A 12,057-nucleotide genomic window follows, 5' to 3' on the forward strand; every position below is an offset into this window, starting at 1 on the left:
ATTTGAATAAATAAATCACTCATTTAAAAAAACAAATTGAATGTATTTTTTCTTAAATTTTAAATCCTATGTTGTTTTTGAAAACATAAAATAAATGATACGGAACAGTGCACATAGCAGAGAAACTATTATTCGAGAAATAAAAATTATTTTAGAATAAGCTATTATCTTTCTTAGGCTTTTGTATGAAAGTTAACTTTATTTTCACACACAACTAACATGAAGGTTTCCATACTGCGATCAAATCTAACTTTAACTGAATTAATTCATTAGACGTGAAAGGTTCCAGTTTTCAAAGGTTGAATCCAGTTTTTTCAAGGCTGAGACTTCTTCAGAAAGATTTTAAATTCTAAATCTCTACCAAATCTTTGGAACATAAACCTAAAAAGATTGTTAAGCATTTTAAATCAAAACTTTGGAATGACTAGTTTTATAGATGCCCAGTATAGAAGAATTCATTACAAAAAAGATTATGACTGCAATTTCAATGGTATTGGAATCATTTTTATTCATGACAACCCAAAGTGCTACATTGTTTCAGTGTTTAATTTACAGCGAAATTTGACAGAATTTTTAAGTAATCAGTATGCTCACATCATTGAGAATTTTCAAAATTATCTCTCAAACTGACTTGCAAATTCTGAACATACATAAGATATTACTAATGAATCTAGCAACTTCTATTGTGATTTATAAATGTTGTTTCAGTCACATATTCCATCTGCATACCAAATGAACTCTTCAGCAATGGCTGTTGAATTTTGAGTTGTTCTTAAACGCAACCAAATCAAAATTACACACATTTTTGTAATGATTTTGATTTTCTCCACAAATTTAAATATTAATTTTAAAATATAAATGTAACTAGCATCAAATTGGAATAAGGTTTATTTCTTGTCTGCAGCATTAAAAATATTATTTTCTTTAAAATGTTGCTGAAAAATAAACAATGGATCGAAATCTATATTTGAGAGCTGTCCGAAAAAATACTCTTATTCAGTTATTAAAAAGAGATGTTAAAAGCATGGTTTTAATATTTCTATATGTAAAATAAGGACATAATTAATATGAAAGGAAAGAAATGTTAAAGTTTACATCTGACTGGGAAAAAGGGAGGAAAAAAATGCATACCCAACAAAGGTACAGACAGCTCTTATTAAATCTAAAGTCGTACCTCATGTTTTAAAGGAAATTTCAGCCTCCCCCCCCCAAAGAACTGCAAAATCTTTAAATATGTCTGTAGGAACAGTAAACAAAATTATAAAATCTGATTTAAAGCTAATCAGAACAAAAAACACTATGTTCATCGCCTAACACTGAAACATGTTTCTCAGCAGACTGCTGTATGAAAATTATTTAGCAGGTGAAAATTGGAAATTTATACTTACAATTGATGAGGCTTGGATATACTTATCTGATTGAAATAGAAAAAGTTTAATTTACTACCGAAAAAGAGGAGAAAAAGACTTATTATGTTGATTCGGAGAAAACCAAGAAAGTTTTTCTAAAGGTTTTATGGCTATTACTGGAATCTCTTATAATGGAAAACTTAAAATAAGGAAAGTGGGAAAAAATGTCAAAATTGATTTGGATTACTATCAGAAATGCGTTTTAACACCTACTTTTAAAGAAGAAATTCCATCTTTTTATTCAAACAATCTTCACTGTGTTAAGTTCCATTAGGATAAGGCTCCAACACATACCTCTAAATCTACTCTCTATTAAAAAAAAAAAAAAAAAAAAAAAAAAAATAGAGAAATGAAACCAGAATTGAAGCTATTCACTTTAAATGTATTCCACACAAGTCCTCTAATGCGTCTCCTATGGATTGCTGTGCATTTTTAATTTTAAAAGTGGACTTTATAAGCAACATCTCAAAATATTTGGATGGACTCTGGAAGATTGTGAAGGAGGAGTGGATTAAAATCAACCTTGATGTTTTACGAAAAGGACTTTTATCTTGGAAATCAAGGTATAATATGATAGTTCAACAAAAGAGCTATCAGACTGAATATATTAAAGAATAAAATTCTAACTTTTTTCATATATAAATCTTTGCAAAAATGTGTGAACACCCTCTGTAATGGTACAGATACTTACGATTACTGTAATGAATTTATTTCACAAATACATATGTAAAATGAAAGTAAACTCTCTAAATTTCCACAAACATGCACAAATGTTCAATGTAAAGATTCTTTGTAATAACAGTCAAATGGCTTACTGTTTGATCAAAAAGTTCTCAGTAAAATAACTCCAAGTCTGAAGTTTAAAATAACCTTTTTTTTTTTTTTTTTTTTTTAAACTGACAGACTAATGGTTATATAGTGTATAAAAAATAAATCTATTCAGTTTGAGGGAATATCAGAAACTACAGATCAAATAAAAATAAGATATTAAATTACAAGACAAAAAGAACCCACAAGCTTGATTCAGGCCCTCAAACTTTCACTAAAAGTTACGGCTAACAAACTAGAAATGAAATAAGTAACACAGTTGCCTAAGAGAAGTAATAGCGAGACGTCAGCTATAGCTGCCGAAAGATTTCGGTTAAGAACTCTGTGCTTAATACATGAACTAAAGGGAGATTGGTAGGAACCAATGCAACTAGAAATGAAAATAAAGACAAAATAACTAGGTAAACTGTCAATAAATATAAAACTCTCTACAAGCAATAACATGGCTTGATAAATTGAGCTAACCATCTCGCCTGACGTGGCTTTACTTGCTCTTAAGTCTTGTTGAGAAGTAGGCATGAGAAAATCTTCCCTTTCAAGCATTCCCAAGGAATAAATTACAAGGTTGTGCAAAGAAAAAAAAAGATCTAAATACATCACACTTTGTAGAAGTGCAGAAAACATTAACCTTCAGAAAATTACACACACATCTCCTATGTAATTAGAGAGTTTTCTGTGAACCAAATATTAAATTTTGTTCACTTTGACATACAAAACGTGGCTTCACCATGGACCACACAAAAGCTTGTGCAACAAATACTATAATTTTTCTTTCTTATCTGTGAGCATGATACATAGACCTGTTGAGGATTCAAGGCTATATCACACGAATGTTTCCCATTATTGGCCTCTCCTCGGTTGTTGACCCAGACAAATGTTAGAACATTTATGCTTTTTTCTAGCACAAGCAAACCCTTGCCATCAAAATACTTCATCTGCTTTGTGATATTGAGACAGTAAGGTGCTTTTTTTACGAAATTTGATTCAAAAAAGTCTCTAAACAATGATTACCGATGGAGTTTTTGCATATTCTAGATAATAATGAAATTTTTCAATGAAGTTTCCATTTTGAATATCATCACCTGAGAAGTTTTCCAGTATTGTCAAATGAGTTAAATTTTCATTTCATACTGTTATCTGTAAAAGAATTTTGTTATAGGGGATCACAAATATGGTTTTGTTTTGTATATTCACCTTGATACATGTTTATCAAATTATGTTGAGAAAGTAAGCATCAAGATTCAAGTGCTTACTTATGTTTAAAGTTTACATATGCTAAAGTTTGTCTGTATTCTAATAATAAATACAGACCTACACAAGAAGAAGCACATTGAATATAATTAAGTATCTAGCAGTACACTAATGCTACATACTAGCTGAAGAATGAAGAGTTCTGATGTTTGTCCAGAAAACATGCATTTTTTGTTACATTTTTCTCTCATTTAGCTTTCATAAATTAGGCTATATTTTTTAGCGTAATCATGTTTGATGGTAAATCAGCTAGATGTGGGTTCCAGATTTGATAGTTTCGGATTCCAGGTTTGATGACAACAACATCAAATCTTCCACTCAGTTTTGATAAATGCTCTCTGCATTTCTTATAGGAAATTCTATATTAATCTCTTAAAGGTGAGAGAGGTTGCACAAATTTGTATTACTTGAAATTAAAGTTTGAAAGCAAAGTAAAGGTTTCTACTTCAGTTCTTTAAGAAAAGGCAGTTTAAAGTAAGACTTCTTTGAAATTGAACCTGAATGCACATGGAGATATTTTAGGAAATGAAACATGATAGTTCAAAATTAAACATTTATGAAGCTAACATTCAGGAAATTTCACAGTACATTCTGCAAGATTTTAGTGATGAGGGAGTGGAGAATAGAACAACATTCCTTTGGACTGCTAAGGACAGGAACTAGAACCGAGACAACCACTAGAGCTATGCTGGACAGCAGAATAAAAAGGCAAAAAAAGTTTAAAAAAGCACTGGGTAGCAGAAAGCCTAACACCGGCTCCAATCTAATGCAATACTTATGGAGGGCTGGAAAGAAGAATAAGTTCATCAAGCAAGATGAGAGAAAAAAAATCAAGATAAAGCGATTTTACTACCATCAGTATTCTGACTGAAGCTGCATATTAGAAAAATGAAGTTTATGTCCAATTGGTGACTTATTGCTTGATGCAGCATTATTAAAATGAAGATCTAATGATAAAGATGAAAGATTTCTATTGCGAATAACTGATAAAACCTGAATTAAAAATTTTGACTAGAACTGAATCCAGTGGAGTCAATTCTCTCTGTGCCCCCTAAAATCTAATGCTGCAGTTGCTGACTTGCATTCCCATTGATTCAACGTCTTTTGAACATAGTTATGTGCTCTTTGATTTGCTCAAGCAAAATTTAATTTCATGCAAATTGGAACACTGATGGTCAATCAGCAATATATTATATTCTTTTAAATAACTAAAAGCATCACCTTCATTGGTTTGTGGATCCCAAAGAATTAGCAATGTCATACGGTTGCAATAGCAATTAACTTGAGAAATGGTGCCAAAGTTGGCAACTATTTGTTCTTTTTGGGTGAATTTTAACATTTTCTCCATTAATATACAAGTATAGTTTAAATAACATAATTACAGAATGCATATTTTTAAGAACAATTCAGAAATATATAAAATCTTTATTATGCTGAATTTCAGAGCTGAAACTGAAGGAAAGGGATTAAATTAAAACTTTTTGGCATTCATTTTCTCAAGCTTTACTCAATATTCTTAACTTCATTATTTTTTTCTAACAAAAATAACACTTTAAATTTGTCAGAAACAGGTGGGTATTTGTTATACTTGAATACAAAGTACTTTTTTAGCCTACTTATTTAATCTTAATTTTTTAAAGTCATCAACTTCCTTGCACATTCCTTTAAACAGAACAAAATTATGCAATTATTTCTGAAGCGTACGTAAATAAAATGAATATATGTACAGTCAAAAGTCGTTAATCCGGACGTTAAAGCTACAAACTTTCTGCACATGCGCATAATACGTTTACGCATGCGTGTTTGATGTATAACAGACGGTATAAGCTAAGCTAAAATTATCTAATTATCTATTTCAGTTAATGTTGCTGATTGCGTTGTTCCTTAATCTTCAAATTGGATCCGGCTTATTATTTTTTGCAGACTGTTACAGCAATTTTATAAAAGTAAGTTGGAACTTTTGATTATGTCAAATAGAATTTCCGATGCTGGAGCTGCAAAAGGATCTACAAAGAGAAAGCATGTTTCGATGTCCATCAAACAAAAAGTGAAACTGCTGCAAAAAATGGGTAAAGGCTCCTTTGTTTCTCTAACCATTCCAAAATCTGTTTATCAATTTCACGCTGCTCTGTGCGCGAGGGGGGCGAGGGTGTCGGCATGCAATGAACTGGAAGTTGAACTGTCAGCACTAGCCTTATCTTCAAGGCAGATGTTTATACTTTATTTGGTTTATAATTCCTTACTAAATGTTGTATTTCATCTCGATGTACTCCATCTTTGATACGATTTAAATCAAATTCCTCATCATTATAAATGTCACCAATACAAATCAAATAGCTTTCTGGTTACAATTTTCTAATTTCGACTATGTGTAATGTATGCTTTATGCATGCGCGCATTGAAAGAAACGTTTAATAAAGTAAACAAATAAATATTAAGCTTTTTTTTGTAAATTTTGATACCCTTTAGATCATAATTGCTCTTTATTTCATAAATTACAGTTTCATATTTTTAATTTTATAATTTCTGCATGCCATTTTACCAGATTTAAACTGATGATCTATAATATGCAAAAATCGATAATCTGGAATCGCTGAAGTCCCGACAAGTCTGGATTAAAGACTTTTGACTGTACACATATGAAAAAGACAGAATTTTTCGAAGAAATATATGTAACTATTAATTTATTGTGTTTATAAAGTTATCTTTAATGCCAAGTTGTTTTTCACTTATGGTAACCTGAACAGTTGAATGTTATGGAAACCCTATTATGACATAATCGTTTGCATTATTACGGGAAATTTTGAATCATGGGATGTTTTGTAAGGGCTTTGGTGCGTGTGTGTGGGGTTAGGAAGTACACTGCTTGTTTCATTGTTTCGATGGTAGAACGGCTGAATGTAGATTAATTTGAAGTTTCTGTACGATTTGGAACGGAAGAGAAAAAGTGCATTAATTGACTGGTGTGTAAATGAAAGTTTACTTAGTAGCCATTTTCCAGACAGTCTGGAATACGCAAGATATTTTTTACTTTTATTATGTAGCGATGCCGATTTACGGATTCTAGTTCAGATAATTTTAGGAAGTTTTTGGATGCTGTTAAGGAATTTTGTGTGCCACAGACTGAACACAAAGGAATTTCTAAATAAGGATAGTTTTTATGTTATTTTATTGTTTGGTTTAAAATGTAGTTCACTGAGATTATGTATTTTTTTGTTTGCCTCTATTGTAGAATTGGGTGCTCCTTTGACTTTTTAAGTGAAAATATATAGATGTGTACACGGACATACTCAAGTGAGTGCACAAAGCCTAGCTTGTGCAATTCTCCAATGTTTTTTCAAGTGAAAATAGGTTGATGTGTACATGGATAAAGGGAGTGCACAATGCCACACAATTCTGGGAATTTCTTTTAAGTGAAAAGAGGTCGATGTGTACATGGATACCGAGTTTGTGCAACTCTTTGTCTTGTTATCTTGGCTTTGTGTAGGGGCAATTTTGGGTGGAAAAATCACAGCTTTGCAAGCCATGTACTGCCAAAAATCGCGAAGGGGTACCCTAAAATATACTTTTACCGAATTACTGCTTTAAATTAAGCACCAGTTTATCACAATACCACATACGATATACACTCTTGTCGATAGATTAAGGATAATTCGGAGTCACACGGAAATCAAACTCTAAAATAAATATATCACCTGTAAAATCACTACACACATCTTCAAGAATCATATGCAAATTTCAGGAAGTAACCAGATGACACCGATGGTACACCACAATGACGAGAGTGATATATAAGGAATACAGGCAAAGAAGTAAAATTGTTCGCAGGCACTTTATAAGCATTTCAGTGCAATAACCGAATAGTTATGACACAATGGATGCATTTGGATGATTTTTTACGTGGTAAAATTATCGGCCGTCTGGAATGTGGGCGTACCTAACTGGAAGTATCAGACGAACTTGGAATTGCCCAGAGTGTCATCTCCAGACTTTGGCAACGATTTGTATACGTTACCACCAAGAAAACATCATTGAACGACACCGTTACAGTGGGCAGGAGTGCTCGTTTGGGGTGGAATTATTCTGGGTTCCAGAATTGACCTGCATGTTCAAATTGGAACCATGGCAAGCCAAATATATCGGGAAATCATTCTGGAACAACATGTACGTTTGTTTCGGGACGCTATGGGCGCACAATTTGTGTTTATGGATGACAACGCCCGTCCTCACCGTGCAAACATCGTAAGCGAATGCCTTCAATCGGAGGATATCACCCGTATGGACTGGCCAGCATTCTCACCGGACTTGAATCCAGTAGAGCACGTGTGGGACATGCTTGGGCGACGAGTTGCAGCCCGTCAACCTCCTCCTACATGTCCACCGGAACTTCGGAGAGCATTGCTTTTTGAGTGGTGTAATATCCCCAAAGATCAGATCGATAATTTGATACTCAGCATGCCTAGGTGTTTTACGGACTGTATTGCATTGTCTGGGAGACACACAATGTATTAACAATCATACCAACCATGTAACATTGGTTTTTTGTAAATAGGTTTTTTTTTTTTTTGTAATTTGCTCCAGGTAGAAAAACAAATTGCTAATTTTTTTAATAATATCAAACATATAACATCGTTTTTTGCTCTTTACCTTTCGTTTAATAAATGAGCTTTACAAATAAGTCTAATTTGTTTTGCTACCTTTGCCTGATTTTGCATTATCCTTAATTTATGGACATGAGTGTATTAATGTCACTATTTTGCTTATATATTGCATATTGTTTCCTTTCAACATAGAGACAATTAAGGCTTTTGTATTTAAGTGGAAAAGTGAGTAATTCACTAAATTTTTTTTTTTTTTTTTTATTTGAACAAGCTGATGTGTACATGTACACATTCACAGGAGAAAATAGAAATTTATTGAAACGTAATATTACTATAGGTATCAAGAACCCTTTACCCAGACTCATCTAAAATTAGAGACATCCTTAGCCATATTAAGAAATTGACAGGGAACGCAAGATTACCCAAAATACACAATTCCATGCGCTGTTATCTTTTTAATCAGCAAATTAATACTCTCTTTAGCTCACAAGTGGCAAAATGATCCAGCCGTTAAACACCCATAATTCAACTGCAGTTCAAATCGCAGTAGAAAGCCATTCGCTGCGATTTTCTTCAAGCGTAATGTGGCTATAAGATAGTTAACTATGCTTTTTGGTACTATTCCGTTTTGAGGAACGTAAAAAAATTGCAGCGAAAATATATGCGCAAAAGCACCAATTCTAGCAAGTGTGCCCATTTAACAGCGTGCCAAATCTAGCATACGCGCTGATTTCAGATTGCGTAAGTTTATGTAGTTCTATATTTCTTAAGACGCCATTGAAATACTAGTTTCATTTTTAAATCCTTTTTTAATATCCTATGGATTTAACAATTTGAAAATTGCCCATGATGAAAAGTCGGCAATAGAATTTTGGGTAAAGTGCAGAATCACCCACTGTTTGACACGTTTTCAAGAATTGCACATACTCGGTATCCATGTGCACATCGACCTATTTTCACTTAAAAAAATCCCAAAATTGCACAAAAATGGCACTGTGCACACCCTTGGCTTTATCTATGTATATATCGACCTATTTTCACTTAAAAAGTAAAAGAAAATTGACAAAAATCCAATTGTTTTTACCCTTGTAAAAAGCGGCAAATAAATAGGTGAGCGATTCTGCACTTTACCGAGAATATTTTCCAAGAAAAGGCATCATTCATTATAGAAAATTACGTTTGAACAACCAACGAGATGAAATTATGCTTTAGCGATAAGTCGGTAGCGAAATAGCGATGCAGGCATTAATTCAAATGAAATTAACCTTTCATCTAAATTAAAACATCAATCTTAGATAGTTATTTACTATTATACTTCCTTTCTTGCCGCAATTATTTTTGGCAGCATTAGCATCAACAATAGTTTGGAGATTTTTTACGGCCCTCGAAACCGAAGAGTACCTGCTTTTTTAACAAGTTTTTATTACAAAATTTTCATTAGAAAATCTTAAACAACAGAACACTGAAAAAAATTATGTAACATGATAGAGATAACAGAAAAGCACTATCACAGTTAAAGATACGGTATCAGTCTTGATTCAAAACAATTAACACATAAAGTTTAATTCTAACTTTTGCATACAATAAGTACAAAATGAAATCCTTAATCACTCTCACTACAGTATCCTGAAAATGATCTGTTGACCTACATCTAGTCTTGTTATTTAGTAGAGTAACAACACTTTTGGGAAGCACTTCTACAGAGAACATGATAAATGTAAACATCGCCAACTTTGGCGATAATACAGTCAAAAGTCAATAATCCGGACTCGTCGGGACTTTGCGATTCTCGATTAAAGATCATCACTTTAAATCTGGTAAGATGGCATGCAGAAATTACAAAATTAAAAATATGAAACCGTAATTTATGAAATAAAGAACAATTATGATCGAAAGGGTATCAAAATTTACAAAAAGAAAAAGCTTAATATTTATTTGTTTACTTTATTAAACATTTCTTTCAATGTAAGTTGTTTAAGTTGCTTGGTTTCATGTGATAATACTTTCTCTTTAATTCTATTAAACAGACATAATTTCTTGTTTAGTTACAAAGTTCCGCTGTTCAAGTCCTATAATTGCTGTGTCGAGAATACCGACTAATTTGTCAATCAAAATTTTTTTCGTTTTCAATAACCTCTGCCACTTTCTTCACTATCGGAAGCGAAATATGAAAATTATAAAAATAATAAGCCGGATCCAATTCGAAGATTAAGGAACAACGCAATCTGCAACATTAACTGAATCAGATAATTTTAGCTTAGCTTATACCGTCCGTTATACATTAAACACGCATGTGTAAATGTTTTATGCGCACGCGCATATTCGCAGCCATAAAGGTCTTACCCGCACACATAATTATTAATGTTCTTAATTATTAACAGCTGTAAACACGCAGAACCACTAGGTTTCCAACCTCTAAAATAATTCATTTTCATAGGCCGCAAAAATGTGCATGTACATTTTAAATAATTAAGGAATGCTTTTATCTTTATTATTGGTTATTGTCATCTAAAATTATGAGAATAAATACATTTTTATGGCATAAAATTTTAACAAGATACTATAGTGTTAATGCTTTTCTAACAATAACCTTTCAGAGGATGGCAGGTGTGACATAAATAGCTGATTAAATTGAAATAAAAAATATTGATTATCTAAGATGACAGAATAGTTTGATGCATCCCCATGGTCATCAAAATTAGCAAACCATTGCTGGTGTAAGGAATAGAGTTTAAATGACTCTTGAAAAATAATAAAATGTATAAAGTTCTAGTTTTATTAACAATGCTACTGAAGAAAATTTGATTACTGTTGAAGGTTATTTGTATTGTGAAATATATTATGAAAAAGGACAGGTATCTGTTTAAACGTAAAATGCTTTAAGCTGTATGCAAGTAACTTGGAAAAAAAAATAACTGAAAACTATGCAAAATAGATGTACTAAAGGTCATGCATTCATTAATTTATTACATGGGCATGGCTTTTACCGAAATACATCAATCAACAAGCAAAGTACTTAAAAATGAAAAAAGACACTTGTAATAGAAATATTAGTATTCTATATGAATTAGAGAAAATACATATCATTTTAATGTAAACGTAAGTATACACATACTAATTTATATTTTTTAAATGATTTTTTACTTCCCGTTATGTTTAATATATTGTTTTCTGTGCTAACTTGAATTTAATACAAATTAATTTTCTTAGATCACGTTTAACCGGTTAGTTTTACATCTACGTACTTATTATCCGTGAATTTTTACTACCACTGTCTGCTAACTTGAATTTACATACACTAAAAATCACGTTTACAAAATATCATGTTTACGGCTCGGCTCATCGAGCTTGACGAGTAAAAATGCAAGTGTGCTAACGGGTTTCCTGCGGATGAAAACCCCAACACTTGAATAAATGCTTTTGGGGCATATACAATGAACAATATGAAAGGTAGTGGTAGAATTCACACTGAAAAATATAAACACACAATATACACTGAATTTACTACCAACAACCCCAATAATATTTTGAAATATGAATGACTACACAGTGATAACATTCAGTAATCTAAGATACTACTGTATATCACTATGTAAGAATAATTTAATTTGAACAAATATATCAAGCATTTTAGTTAGTTTTCAGTTTAACAAATTAAGAGTGTACAGTGAGTAAAACCTAATTTTTGCACAAAGTGACTAAATTATTTTCAGCATTACAAGTAAACGGAATAAACACTGAAAGAAGTTGATGCAAAAGAATTAAATTTGTTATTATTTTCTGAATAATACATATTTTAAACCAAGTTCCTATAGTATCATTTAAAAGTAAAAATAAAACGTACCTTTAACATATTACAGGCTGTAACTAAGTTAAACACTAAATTAATGTTAGAATTCCTTTTAAAATTAAAGACAAAACAGATGAAAGAATTATAATATATGATTTAGGGTAACCATAGCATTTAC

General features: G+C 31.8%; 1 protein-coding gene across 1 annotated transcript in view; it reads right to left on the reverse strand.

The window, feature by feature from the left end:
- LOC118193463 (erlin-2-B-like) overlaps window positions 1-12,057 on the reverse strand; it is a 59,981-nt gene that overhangs the window by 47,520 nt on the left and 404 nt on the right. The gene's annotated exons all lie outside the window — the stretch shown is intronic.

The sequence above is a fragment of the Stegodyphus dumicola genome, chromosome 4, assembly GCF_044657685.1.
Source record: "Stegodyphus dumicola isolate Sdum_Otavi_A_Nest chromosome 4, ASM4465768v1".
NCBI lineage: Eukaryota > Metazoa > Arthropoda > Arachnida > Araneae > Eresidae > Stegodyphus > Stegodyphus dumicola.